Source organism: Meleagris gallopavo, chromosome Z (assembly GCF_905368555.1).
Source record: "Meleagris gallopavo chromosome Z, MGAL_WU_HG_1.1, whole genome shotgun sequence".
Classification (NCBI taxonomy): domain Eukaryota; kingdom Metazoa; phylum Chordata; class Aves; order Galliformes; family Phasianidae; genus Meleagris; species Meleagris gallopavo.
The window spans coordinates 65,953,031-65,968,511 of record NC_139435.1 but is presented as its reverse complement, the minus strand read 5'-3'; positions in this window follow the sequence as shown (position 1 = coordinate 65,968,511).

Sequence of the window (15,481 nt, the reverse complement as noted above, 5' to 3'; positions counted from 1 at the left end):
TGAGTAGATCATGATATTAGTGCTTCGTGACCAATTAATTTCAATATCAGTAGTGCGGAAAATCTCCACCTATATCAGAATCCATTAGTTTGTCCCACATGTGAGGACAGAGAGGTCCTCTGTGCTCTGCTCAGGACCACAGGAAACAGGGGTTTATGGCAGGCTGATGATAACTACTGGCTGAAGGACATGAAGGCCTCCAGGGATGGTAGGACCACCTCATCAGTAATCCTTGTGTCAAAGAACCTGAGACAGCAACCTTATCTTTTCTGTTTGCACTGTAAGATCATCATTGGAGGTTAACATGTGTGATCTGAGTGTCATTCCCTGTGCCCCTGATACCAGCAACTCCTGTGTTCACCAGGAGAGGAGGGGAATGACACAGCTCTGGCTGTGTGCTAAATCAAACACCAGCCTGGCACTGACCTACGCTATCTCCAACAACTGCAGGTGAACTCTTACTGTCAGAGGATGGAGAAGGGTTGGCCAGAAATAACAGACTGAATATCAATCAGAAATATTATAGTAAGTATGGAATGATGAGAGTAGTGGAGAGGAACAACAACAAGTTGTTCCTAAATTTAAAAAGCTGTTCAAAGTTCCTCTGTGCACTTTGGGTTTCTTGCTTGAATACCAGTCCTTCTTTAAATTATATTTCACAGTAGGTAGATATTTAGTGACACTTACTATACTCCAGATGAAAACAAATCCCCTGATACTTTTCCCAGACTTAACTATTGTGAAGATTACGAACATTTTATATCAGATGCTGTATTCTTCTTAGTTCACATCTACAATGTCAACTTTCTGTTGGTGAAACACAAAGACTAGGACACAAATAAAGACAGGCATGCAATGCACAGGTATTGAGCTGAGAACTCTGGGATGTACCAGAATTAACTTCCTGTGTGACCTCAGGAGAGTCATAGAGGTTGAGAGTGTGTCATCCCATCCTTCCTGGCTATCATAGAGGTAGTGTCTATTTCAAATTACTCTTGCCAATTACTCCTTAAAAGAGGGATTATTCACATTTACTTCACTTGTACGGTATGCCCTTATGTAGATGTGTCCCTTCCTTACTTCATTTACCATTACTCCATTACTGACTGGCTCGCATAGACTAGATACTTGGCTTGTGTGTGATGAGATGTAGATAATACAAATCTGGATCTTAGTTTATGATATGTTTATTTGGGTCTAAACTAAGTTTTGTTATTCATAAAAATATGTAGCTATAATATAGTTTTTACCCTTTCTGGCTGGTCTTTCACAGCTGAATACTGTGCTCTTTAGGAATGGGACTATTGCTCAATGCAGTGTGTGCAGTACCTAGCATAGCAGATCCCATAATCACTGCTGGCAATGCTATCTGTGATTCCTGTCACATGTAGTGGTTGACTCAAAGTTTCAGAGTCTGTAGTCCAATGCTTACACTACAGTCTCAGCTTTTGCTTTAATTGAAGGCAGGCTTATTTGCTGTTGGAGAAAATTAGCAGATAAAATTTGGCATTCAAATCAAAAGGAGTTCAGATCACAACTCTCTCTCTCTCTCTCTCCCTCCATTTTATTATTTTGGTTGAAATGATTTAATCTCACAAAAACAATTATTTTTAACCTGGCTCGTGGCTGTGATGAAGACGGCACCAGAGTAGGCAGATTCCTGCACCTATTAAGAGTCAAGATAAGTATCTGGTTAAGGATATGTGTTTGGAACAAATTTCTGGGTTTGGCTATCTTCCTGAAGTCTTGATGTTTTGAAAGTCATAGAGAAAGTCATACAAACATCAAAGGCTGAATTTATGTCCCCTGTCAGTGCAGCACTGATCACTGTGTCCATGCCTGGAGTCCCTGTGCATTAACCACAATGTAAACAATAGCAAACAAGAATGGTGACACCTTATCTTCTCTCTGCTTTTTTCCCATGTGTTTGTGGGTGCATTTTCAGGGTATTTCTGTCTATCATTCCCAGTTACGCTTTTCAGAATTTTGCCCACTGGTTAGAGTTTCACTGTTCATGTTAGAAACAGTGTCAATTGTTCTTACCAGATTAACCTGCAGATAAATCTCTGAATAGTACAGAGTTTACTCAGGGGACTGGGATTAAGGACAGCACACCTTGTACTGTCAGCTGATGCCACTGTCACAGGGATTGCACTGTGTATCCAGGGGAAGTCCATGACAAATCCTGGCAAAACCTATACACGACCAAGGCAGCACAGGTCCTGGTGCCATAGTCCTCAGGTACTCCAGAGGTGCTGTGTCCCAGGTTTACCTGTTCTTAGCATGAAATGGAAACCCAGCATCTATGAACTCACACTGATGGGGAATGCACTGAACTATCTGACTGTGATCCAGCCTTTGTGACGAGCATGAAGATGGGTAAACTGTAAATCAATCAGGGGAGAACCTGAAGCGGGAGTTTGCTCCTGGGACACAGACACATCTGTTGGCTTGAGACTGACAGCTGAATTAGATTGTGCCAATGTCTTTGCAGTAGCAAAACTGAGGATAGCATCGTTAAGGCTGTTTACATTAAAAACCACACACGTTCAATTTTTTTTCTTTGAAATTTTGACAGAGTAATATCATAGCTAGAAGGAATAGGTCTCATTGAACAGACTCCAGAGCACACGAGAGGCAGGGACTGGAAACTGGACACTTCCCCTTAACTGTTAGCTACAAAAGAAGATTTTTGGCTGGAATCAGCAGTAATAAAGACTGAGCTGAACAGCTCCATTTCACTAATGGCTGTTGCTATGGAAATGAGAAAAATATCCCTGTTCTTAGAGTTACAGAAACACATGGGATAATGAAGAAAAGCCATACATTATAGCAGCCTGTCTTAAGTGGTTCAACCAAACTAGACAGGAATATGTACGTCCATGTGCAGCTTTATCCTCAGCCTGGCATTGTTTGCTCACTCTCTAACTGTCCAGCCTGGGTGTTCCCAACATCAGCCCTTGCACATTTACAATAGGACCAGGAACACCATGGTGCTGAGGTTGCAGTGGTGCTCCTGAGGGCTCCACACTGTTTTGCCTGGGGTTTCCATGGGTACCACTGACTCTGCTGAGAAAAGAACAGTGCAGAAACTTCAGCTAAGCTGTTTAAAAGAGCAGCTGCTAGCTGCAGCCTGGTGGAAGCAGAACAAAGAAGGCTTTGCTAGATGGAAGAAACTGACTTTTTTTTTTTAATAAATAAAAAAATGCACGCTACAGGAAATGAATTACAAGTTTTTAGTTTATTGGCCCCATTATTATGCATAGTACGAAATTCACCTGAAAGCAGATAACACATTTAAGGCTCCATACATCATTAAAACCACCATACTAAAGGCAAAATTTACTATTCTGGGTAAAGGGTCTGCAATACAGACAGTACATGTGAGACTGAGAAGCAGAAAACCATCTTTGGCTTTGGCCAGAGCTTGAAGAGGATACAATACCTGAATACAGCTTACCTTCTGCTTTGTACTTGCATTTGTTAGACTCCTGAGTTCCAGGAGTGATACTCCTGTGACTGTACAAGCTCCTACTCCTTTGTCACCAGTTCTAATGTCAGACAATGTATTATGACTTGATGGTAGATAGGGACAAATGTGACTTGAGATGTATCCCATTAACTAAAAATAAATATATAAGTGAGAGAAGAGCTCCATGGAGTGAATACTTCTATCAAAATTACAAAAGAGAAATTGCTCTTGGACATCTTGCTAAATTTGCATGGTACGTTTATTAAGGTCACAGTTGTATCCTGGAGTTTTTGTGAAGCATTAATTGTAACATGAAAACTGGAAACCACTACACACACTGAAGTTGTTCTCTTAGTCTTTGTTCTCTTAAAGCTCCTGGATAAATTCTACAAGCTTTGAAAGAAATCTTGCAAAAAAGACATTTGAGTTACTAGTTTTCCAGCAGCATTCATGAGTTTGAGATAATTATTTGATTTTTCTTTCCTGTTAGATATCAGCTTTGATAGGCTTGAAAAATATTCCGTCTAGTATCTCTTACATGACAACACCTCAAAGAACTTGAGAAAGGACTATAAGTGAGGCAGTTTGATGCTTTGATTAGCACATGGAGAGACCATTACACCCAGCTTGGCGTGCTGGCTTTGTTTTGCCGACAGGCTATAAGGCAAGACATTATGGCACTACTCTGTTATTGCTGATACCACATCAAGGTAAAAGCAGGAGTGCAGAAGCTCCTGACATTTCTTTCTGCCTTGGGTGATTGGGTCATACAGCTGTAGACTTGTAAACTTGTGTGAGAAAAATGAAGTTGCTATCATAACTCCGAGCTGATTCCCTTTGCAGATGCTTCTGTCCCTCTGTGGGTGTCAGGAGGCTTAAGAAGTCCATTGCCAAGGTGGACTGAATGATGAAAGGCAGACTTATGCTGAAGGATGATTACTTGACTGAAGACTTTGCTGTGACACCAGGAGCTTGTTTTCAAACTACTGTCAAGTAAAGCTTGGCTTGAATGTTTCAGCAGAACAACCCTCTCATAGAGAAGGATGGCCTGGAGAGGAACAGCTGGACCATCCTGTAAAATTTAACCAAGTGCTAATCTAACAGTCCAATGTGAAAAAAAGTAATTTAGGCTGGGGTCAGTGGGGTCATCTGCAGCTCCATAAATCAGATCAGTGCTTCTGAGATTCCTCTCTCCTAACGTAGTTTTTCAGATTGTTCAAAAAACTGTAAATAAACAAAAGTGAGACCTTACTATTGCCATAAGCAGCCCATTAAACTTTGTATTTCAATTATCCTTTCAGTAAAAGGGTGCTGATCGTAGTTACTTGCCCCACTGAAGTGTCATGAGAATAGATTATTGTTCATAATCGGCTTACATGTTGAAAAATGATGCCTTTTAAATATTCAGGGAGGGAACAGCTCATTCTAGCTCATTCTACTCACATAAAAAGGAACAGAGAAAAGAAAAAATCACAGTTAAGATTTGCTTCCCCATGAACATATACTGCAGTAATGATTTCAGGACAAAATAAGCCAGGCACATGAGAATGATGCTAAGACATTTCTGGCAGGATTTCCAGCACTGCAAAAGTGTCAGCTCTTGGCTCATCTGGAGGAGAGAAGGTCACTACGGGATATGCACCGATGAGCAAGGGTTGTTAACAGGGATGAAAGAAGGCAATGCATATGTTACTATTGCTTAATGTGGGTGTGGGCAGTATTTTACCTAGGCCCTCTGGAACACACCTTGGTACTTGGGAGCACTTTCATATGGAGCAGTTATGAGATACTGTGGTTGATATAGTTCTGTCAACAAGATGCAGCAATATTTATAAACTTCTACCAGCAGGGCTTTCAGTAGAAATACACTTGCTAACAGGAAATGGGATGTAGTTGGTTCGACTGTGTAATTAATGAAACAAGTATATACATGTTCATACACCGTTAAATAAGCAAAGAGTGACTGAAAGATCCTATTGTCACAGCTAAAACTGAGCTGGACTATCAAAATGCCAAACATAGTAAGGCATCACAGAGCATTGGCAAAGATAAAAAGAGTATAAAATGCAGAGATGCATTATAAGAAACTGCCTTATTGCAGTCATATCCTATGATAGTGGTATTGCTGAATAACTAACTACACCATTCACTATCCTCAGAGGTATCAGTTTAAGGTACTGATATTTGCATGGAATATATGTTGGTCTTGAGATATATATATATTTTTTTGCCTGTGCAGAAAAGTTTTCACTTTCTAAAATGCTGTGCCCCTGCCTAAAATTGGGATCTAATAATGCCAACTAGTCATGGAACACTAGCGGAGTCAAAATCTAGGTCAGGGCATCTCCTGTCAATGGCCAAAGAGTTGCCATTCAGTTTTCCCATGCCCTGAGTTAAACTGCTTGTGAACAGCATTCCTCCTGCTCATTCTTCCAACTATCAGAGCCTCAAAGTTTAATCTGCTTGAAGCCAAAATCTATGGTGTTACTGTCCAAGTGTTTGAGATCAATGTGTTTGAGTGTTGCTTAAGCAGTAGAAAATGTCACACCAGTTGAGTTCATGTTTTCTGAGTGTTGCAAATTAGCTTTTTCCTAGGACCTATGATTGTAAAATATGCTGCATTAGTTTGATTTTCTTGTTTTAAGAGTGTTTGTCAGAAACCCATTGCATGTAAAAGCTACTCTGAAAGTAATTTTATGATGCTGGCCCGTGACATCAGAGGGGGATGGTGGTGGTACAGCAATAGAACTTGAACGTTCCCACCAATATTGCATTACATGTTGTTGCTGTGTGACAGATGGCAGCAGAGGGGCACTCTGACAGAATGGTATCTGACATGGAAGTCGTGTCAATCTGGAGCAAAAGTGTGTCTTTGAATTCCTCTGTGCAAAAAAAAAATGGCGCCTGCTGACATTCAGTGATGCTTACTGTGATGTGCGGAATCAAACCCTGTAACCCAAGTAGGATTACAAAGCAGGTACGGCTTATTCAGTGCTGCGCAGACACCGGGTGCAAGGGGGATAGATCCACCTAGCTTGCACACCGCCTGGAGAAATTGTGCTAGAGATATAGGCCGAACTAATACATAATCAATAGTTTTCCCAGAATTCGGATCCATATTAATTACACCGCTGAGAGTTCATTAGCATGCAGACCCTCCACTCTTGTGCGTGCGTAGTGAATCATGGGATGAAGATTTGTTGTTTTCCTCTGGAAGGCTTCTGACCTTTCTCGCTGTAAACTTCTGACCTTTCAAGGGGGGAGTCCCCTCAAACTGGTTTCTTCTTGCCCTGTGGACATCTAATCACCTCCCTGCCAAATGTCCTCGGGCTGTTCTCAAACCCTTACCTTTACGGCCTTCATCCCCCTCGCTATCCCTGACCTAGTGTCTGCCATCCCTTATTTTCTAACAAGTTCTACATTCTTGCTTCTATAAACTATCTCTAACTTTTCCCCTTCACCCCCCTTATTCTCAGTCACTGTGAAGCCTTCTTGCCTTCTTACTTTCACTTATGGTGCCCGTCTCACCTTCCTATCCCCTCCTTTTCTTTAATCTAGCAGAATTTCCACCTGCTAGATTATTCCTTCTTAGTGTGTGAAATAAGCTTTCCACCTTTTTGCCTTAACTCATGTCTCTTCCATACTTCGTATTCCCTTCTAGTATTCTGGCATAGGCACATAGAACACCTTATTACACACAGGTAAGGCTCACCAATAAGTACCAGTACGATGCATGCCAAGAAAAGCTGCCTTAACCATCCTAGATTCAGTAATCAGCTAGTTAGTGAGCCCCATAGATCTGTTTTGCAGTTGTGTTATTGATTATTGTCCTATGCAGGACTTTTGTTTGCTCCCAGATTTTCCTTAAGTCTGTTCTCAGATCCTTATTTATGTAAGTACAGCAACTCTGATTTATTATTGTTCATACCCCTCCTTTTTTAGCTGTTAATAGATCTAATGGCATCCTGTTTCGGAGTACTACATTGGACAAAGAGGATACCTCCTCTTGGATTGCTCATAGTGCATTTGTTGTGGCATTTTCTACTATTTCTAGAGTTGCAGAGATATTCACTATAGCCTTTTCCCACTGCGCTACTCCTAATACCGGGATAAGGGCACTCAGGAAGCTATGGTATCCTGTATTGTATTACACCTTACCAATGGGTTATTTACCCTTTTAACCCTCCTTGGATTTTGATACTGGCTCCAAATAGTTCTCACTATGCCCAGTGGGAGTTTGAGTCCTCCCATCTCTGCCCAGCCACCAGAAATCTTTACCCAATCGACACTTACTCATTATATTACTTCCATTACGATATTCATGCCCACTAATGAGAGTGTTATTATTTTCCTTAATAGCAGCCATTGTTAAGTATAGAAATGTAAGGTTGATTCAAATAGAAGGGAGAAGATCACGCATTCAACAATAACAAATAAATAAATATAACACAAAACATAGTACTATTGCAACCAAAATACAAAATGTAACAGCACACAACATCAACTTGCCACAGACACCACCCCGTGTACACTGAAATAAGGAAAGTTAGTAACCAAGTCATCTTTTCCTTATGACTTTAATTTTTGATGGTACGCTTTCCTTGACAGACCAAGTAGTTCCTCGGCATCTTGGAATAACTTCCTATATTGGTATAGGAAGTTACTTCACATGCCTTGTTAGTTCTACAAGGGAATGCTCTGGCTACTATAAAAAGGTATCAGTTCGTACCAAAATACAGCGATAACTCCTTTTCTTGGGAGTTCCGAGAAATCAATTTGCCATTGTTGCCCTCCCTTCTAAATCATTAATTGGATTGCTATCTTCTCTAGAATATTTTACAAGTCCTGATTCAGGTTTAGAGATTTTAAGTTTACTAGCTGGAACTAAAGCCTTTTTCAACTATCTGTTCTGCCACCTGACCCATCATCTTATTTCCAGTTTCCTGTACAGTTACCTTTCTGATGTCCTTTACAATGTATAATAGCCACATTCTTTGGTAAATTTACATCATGCTGTTTTCCTTTTGTGTGCAATTCTTGCTCTTTTCAGATGGTACTACGAGTGTGTAGCATCCTAAATACATAATTAGCATCTGTCCATATAATTCTCTTGTCCAGGCAGTTATTTCAGCCTTTTGAGGGAAAGTCCCCTCAGGTAATGGTTGTGCTTTGATTACCTTGTCAGTAGCAGCTACTGCATATCTTGCCTTACAGTTTCCTTGTCTCACAAAACTGCTACTGTTGGTAAACCAGGTGTCTTCTGCTCCTTCTAAGGGTTTGTCCTTCAGGTCTGACCGGCTGGAATATGCAGCTTCAGTTGTTTCAAAGCAGTCATGAAATACTAGTTTTCCGGGAGTTCCACTAAGGAAAGATACTGGGTTGACAGTATTAGTTACAATTATCTCTACATCATCCTGCTCTACCAGGATGGCCTGGAATTTCGGGAACCTTTGGGGTGAGAGCCAATGCCCTCCTTTTACCTGCAATACAGTAGACACTGTATGAGATATTAAAACTGTTATTCTTTGGCCTAGCATAACTTTACTGGTTTCTTGAATATTGAGTACTAGTGCAGCCACCGCCTTCAAGCACCCCAGCCATTCCTTACTCACTTCATCAGGTTGTTTGGAGAAGTATGCCCCTGCCTTTCGATAGGGTCCAAGGTTCTGGGCAAGGACTTGTTTTTATTCGAGCTGGTAGCCCCAAAGCTGAGGTAATGCCCACCTTGTCTCCCCCATTTCATATAATATTTTGGCTTTATCAACAGTCTGTAGCTGTGTATCCACAGTTGGCATCATCCTGTCATTCTTGGGAACGTACGGAGTTCCTTGGCAGTTTGTGGCTCAGGGGTTTGGCAGATGGCTTCTTTCCTGACAGTCCTTAAGGTCTGAAGTCCAGCTGTAATCTCATATCCCAAACATGTCACTTGCTGTGGACTTACTTGTGCTTTCTGTTGAGAAACCTGATAATCATTTAGACCAAGAAATTCAGCAAATTTACAGTCCATTGCACACAGTCCTCTTTTGTTTTTTGTGACATCCACGTACTGCAGTAAGGTTCCGCTGTGGGATGGAAGAACTCAAGTCTCAGGTTCACAAGTTGACCAGCTCTCAAAAATCATTGAGCTGTTCTCAAAACCCTGGGTTACACTGTTCAGATTAACTGAGTCTCTTCACTCCATCTTGGGGTTTTCCTATTCAAAGGCAAATAACCTTAGGCTTCCTTTGGCCAAACCAGGCAGAAAAGGCATCCTTCAAATCCAGAAAGGAATCTCCACTTACTCATTCCTTAACTTGCTTAATAAAGTGTATGGATTTTTCACCACCGAGTGTATGCATTTGTATGCATTCAACTATTCTATTACTTACCCTCAAGTCTTGTTCCAAACTATAGCATTTGCTTTCCAAATTTTTTTTTTTTTTCATTGGCAGGTTTGGAGTATTGTATTGGGATTCATATTCAATTAGTAATTCAAAGTCCAAAAATTATCTATTATTTCTTTTATCCATCTACAGTCACATATTCTCAAAGGGCACTGCTTTACCCTGACTGGACTAGCTCTTGCCCTTATCTTTATGGCCTTCATCCCCCTCACTATCCCAGACCCAGTGTCTGCCATCCCTTATTTTCTAACAAGCTCTACATTCTTGCTTCTATAAACTATCTCTAACTATTCCCCTTCACCCCCCTTATTCTCAGTCACTGTGAAGCCTTCTTGCCTTCTTACTTTCACTTATGGGGCCTTCTCACCTTTCATACTGAATGTTTGTGGAGATCAAGCAGGGGATGTGAGCACAGTGAATGCTGGACTGCATGGCCAATATTTTCCTGTGTAGCAGCAGTGAAACAATGGGTTACTTTCAGGGCAGATTGCTATGAGCACAGCATGCGGGCTCTTGTTCATTGCTAGCAAAAATGCAGAGTTAATGGTGGTGACAGTGCTGAAAATTAGTGTTCTATTACTGATAATTTTCTCTATCAAATACTGTTATTGTGCTCTTTATATCATTTATATTTTCAGTGGAAATGTATAGGAAGCATTACTTCCAGAGCAACCTGTATGGACAGAAGAGGAAGGCAACGGAGTATTAGTACTAGACTATCATCTGCCACTTGGGAAAATTTAGCACTTATTGAAAAATTAAGGTATGGACACAAATTTGGAAAGTTTTCTTGTAAATGTTATATGCCTAATGACACACAGGCTATGTAACTCCAGGAATCAGGTCAAAGTATGCCATAGAGAACAGATCCTGTGCAGTGACAGATGCTATGGTCTTTGTGACAGAAAAACCATGTCCTGCCCTGATTAGAAATCATTCTCTGTTCAGAGCTGGCTGCATATCAGCGTGGCATGTCACTACTCTCTGCAGTGCAAAAATGGGGTTTTCCTAGATTTGCCATGCTTTTTAAAAAGACAAAATGAAAATACAAAACGCACATTGATATAAGGTGAAAGAAAAATTAGGAAAAAAATGTTGAACCTCGGGAAGGAGAGAGAGATTTGTTTTCAATCTTTTGTATTGCTGATGTCGTGCTTGGCACTGGCATTGTAATCACAGCCATTGTAGATACACAAATGTACGCAGCAGATATTCCCTGTAAATCTCTTAGGCCAGTAATGGCCCCTAGGGCTTCATTACATATCAGCTGAAATATGTAAATCTGAGGGCCAAACATTCCTGCACATTGCTGTGCCAGCCCAGTCACTCTTTCATTTCAGTGAAAAATGCACCATGAAGATCAGCCGTCAGCACTTCTCTGTTTGGTAAGCTGCACACACTGCTTATTGCCAGCACAACACCCACAGACACATGTTGGCTTTGAGAAAATGAAAATGTGCCTTAAGGTCATACAGAAAATTTCCAGACAACCTTGCCACTTTTTTTTTTTTTTTTTAATTGGTGTCCTTACCACATATTCTGGTGACTGTCAATGTTCATGAAGACCTACACCATCCTGACTTGCTCACTTTCTCTGTTGCCTATTCAAGGTAGTCATGTAGAAGTAAAAATGTCTATTTTTAAAATCCTAATCTTTTCTTTTTGTTTTCATTCTTTACCATCCTTTCAGTTCTTCATCTTTTTCTTTTTTTTTCTTTTTTTTTCTTTCTTTTTTTTTTTTTCCTGTTCTCAGCTATGTGGGAGGAGTTCTTTGTTTCTTAATGGCATGGCAGATACAAGACAAAAGTGATTAAAAAAAAAAAAAGGGCTCAAAGATCTTCTGTTTCTAGCCACAGAATCATAGAATCACAGAATGGTTGAGTTGGCAGGGACCTTAAAGATCATCCAGTTCCAACCTCTTGTTCATGTGCTTGCTGCCACCCAGAAGATCAGGTTAGAACAGGGCCCATAAACTTGGCCTGGAGCACTTCCAGGGATGGGCATCCATAGCTTCTCTGGGCAGCTGTGCCAGAATCTCACCAGTGTTTTCTTAACATTAAACCTAAATATCTCCTCTTTTAGTTTAAAGCTATTCCCCTTTGTCCTGTACCATGAAAAAAATCACTCTCCCTCTTCTCTATAATCTCCCTTCAAGCTCTGGAAGGCTGCAATGAGGTCTCCCCAGAGACTTCTCTTTTCCAAGCTGAACAAGCCCAACTCACTTAACCTTTCTTCACAGAAGCAGTGCTTCAGACCTTTGATAATCTTTGTGACCCTTCTCTGGACCTGCTCCAACAACTCTATGTCTTTCTTGTGCTGGAGATCCCAGACAAGGACACAGCACTCCACACGTGGCTGCAGTCCAGGATACAATTGGTCTTCCAGGCTGGCTTATGTCCATCTTTCATCCACCAGGACTCCCAGATCCTTCTCAGCAGGGCTGCTCTCAATGATTTATTCTCTCAGCCTTTATATATATCTGGAATTGTCTTGACTCATGTGCAGCATCTCGCACTTGGCGTTGTTGAACCTCATCAGGTTCCTGCAATCTCTCTTTTTGAGCCTGTCCAGCTCCCAATGGATAGTGTCCTTTCTTTCTGCTTTGTCAGCTGTATCACTCAGCTTGCTGGTATTAGCAAACTTGCAGGGGGTTCACACAATTCCACTCTCTATGTAATTGCTAATGGTGTTGAACAGCACCAGTACCAAAATGGACCCCTGGGGAACACTAGTCACTGATAGAGTTGTTGCCTATAACCCTCTGGCTAGATCATCCAACCAATTCTTTATCTACCAAATAGTTCAGCCCTCAAATCCATCTCTCTCTAATCTAGAGAAGAGGATGTAGAGTGCAACCATGTCATAGCCCGTGTCATAGACAACATGTGTTTCCCGTCCTTTCTCCTCCAGTGCCATCTTTCCATAACAGAAGGTCATTGGTTTGGACAGGCATGATCTGTCCTTGGTGAAGCTATGTTGGCTGTCTTGGACTACTGCCTTACACTGCATGTGCCGTAACATCTCTTCCCAGGTACAGAGGTGAAACTCACTATCCTGTAGTTTCCAAGTCTTCCTTTCTTTCTTTGTTGAAAATGAGTATGATATTTCCCTTTTTCCAGTCACTAAGGACTCCATCTGACAACAACCATTTTTGAAATGAGACAGTCTTGGACTTGCTCTGCTCATAGAGTGAGAGGAATTTTGCTTTCCTGAACTCCGCCTAGATGTTCAAGGACGAGAGGCATGGGAGGCTTGACTGCCAGTGAAGACCGAGGCAAAAAACTCAACGAATATCTCATCTTTCTCTGTGTCTGTTGAAGTCTGGTTCTCCTCTCTTGTTTATCAGCGCTTTCCTTTGCCTGTCTCTTCTGACCAATGTACCTATAGAATTCCTTCTTGCTTTTTTTCCTTTTTTCCACATCCCTTGACATGTACAATTCCATCTGTGCCTTGGCTTTTCTGATCTCATCTCTGCATATCTGGATGTCATCCCTGTATTCTTCCTAGGCCACTCTGAGACATGAAGCTCTTCAGAAACTCTAGCCAATAGTATACCCAGGCTGAGGATAGTGAGGAAGTGCAGACAAGATATCTGTGCTATGGTTGGTCTAAGCAGACCAGTAGCATGATGGAACAGACCAGCAGGACTTCAGTTACTCCTTCAGGCAACTAGACAGCAGTTGGAAAGCATGGTTACTAAGGAGAGACAGGTGTTGAGGCCCACTGAAGGTCAACTAACTCTTCAAACACTCCTTCTTCTGTGCTTAAACATGTATTCTTAGGTGTGATGTTTGTATTGATAACTGTTGTGCTGCAGAACGATTATGAAATGGATTTCTGATGATATCCGCTTTAAAATTAAATGTAAGTTAGTTGTAACTCTTATTTCATTTATCTCCCAGATTGTGCAGAGTCTAGGCAGAAGTTCCTTGAGGAACAGTCTCGTGTCTTTCTAGTATCACAGTGTGCAATACACTTTGAGTAGAAGTGAAATGAAATTGTAATAAAGAACCTAGAAGGTTTTGTATGTAACATGACTAGTCCACATTATGCATTTGTAAATTGTATTAATTTGACATGATAGCCCAGAAAGTGATTTTTCTAGCCCTCAGAAATGTAGTTGAAAACAGGGAATAGTATATACAAGGAAGGTCAGAGTGTTCTTTGTATTCAGAGAAGTAAATATCTGCTGAGCAAAGGTCCAATTATGTATGTACAGTTAAAGTGGGAAAAGATTACAGACATAAATTAATTCAGAATGATCAAATGTGCAACACTGTGTTGTTCAGATGCTTTAGAGAGACTTGTGAGAGCAGAATATGGTTTTATTCTGTTTTTTGTTTTTTGTTTTTTTTGCACAAGAAGGTATGAGAATTTTCTAAAATTTCTTAAATTTCCACGATAAATAATGAAAATCTCAGTGAAACATTGGGCATGTAGTAAAAACTTTTGTTTAATATCTGTTTTCTGATATATTTGTCCAGATTTAGTCTGATGTGGCTGAACTAATCTCTACTACAGCCAGGGTTCCATTAGGTTTGTGGGTGTGTGTACTGCTGTGCCAAACCCTGCTCGGAGCACCCTGTGGCCCGTGCTCTCACCTTTGCCCAGTAGGTTTCCCTAATGATGCTCAGGGAATGTACTCAGACTCTTGTGTGGCATGCCATCTGTCTGTGAGGAGTCTGTCGCCTATTCCCTGTTCCCTTGGATGGCCTCTCATCAAAGAGTAAGGTGCCATGTGAACATCCAAATCAGCCAGCAAAGTCTTCTTTTTTTTTTTTGCTCTTTTTGAAAAGTAATTACTTCATACCACGCATATCTTTATTGACCAGTGAGACTTTGTTTACCAGGTCTGCTCATACAAGTAGATAACTGAAAATTCTTTGCTGGTGAATAAGTTCCTGTTGGAAATATCTGCAGTTTCTTTTGAGGCCACACCTGTTCGTATCATATAAGCCTCCTCGGTGAGCCTCATATCATTGGGAAACGGAATACGTCACACCCCACTGAAAAGCAAGGCAACACTGTGTTGAGTACGCAAACAAATACATGTGCAAAAGAACAGTGTCTTGAGGCTGCCAAGCAGCTTTGCCCACTTAGCTCTGTCTAATGCTTGCACGCTCTCACACACAGAAATGTTTATTGTCTGAGTAATATCTCTTTTTGCTGGAGAAGGGAAGAAAAAACAAAGGGCAAAGGTGAGGATTTGGATAGTAAGCATTTTTATTTTTATTTTTATTTTTATTTTTATTTTTATTTTTATTTATTTTTTATTCAACTGCAATGGAACTAACTGAAGACAAAATTTCTACCAGTTCCTATAGGTGTCCAAGTCCCCACAGCAGTGATGCCTAGAAACAGAACACAGCACTTTGTACCCATTCTTACTGCAACTATGGGCATGAAAAGAATCCTCAACTGTAACAAACACCAGGGCAAGTCACTTTGAAATTGATGAGAAGATACAATCTTCTAATAGCTCCTTTTGGAGGTAGCAGCGATTTGTAGACACTTGCTTCCTGCTTATCAAAATTAGCTGTCACACCTTAACCCGATACCACAGGGCTGGAATACATGACACAATGCAACAATGACTCATGATGATGAGTCTGTGGAACAAGCCTGT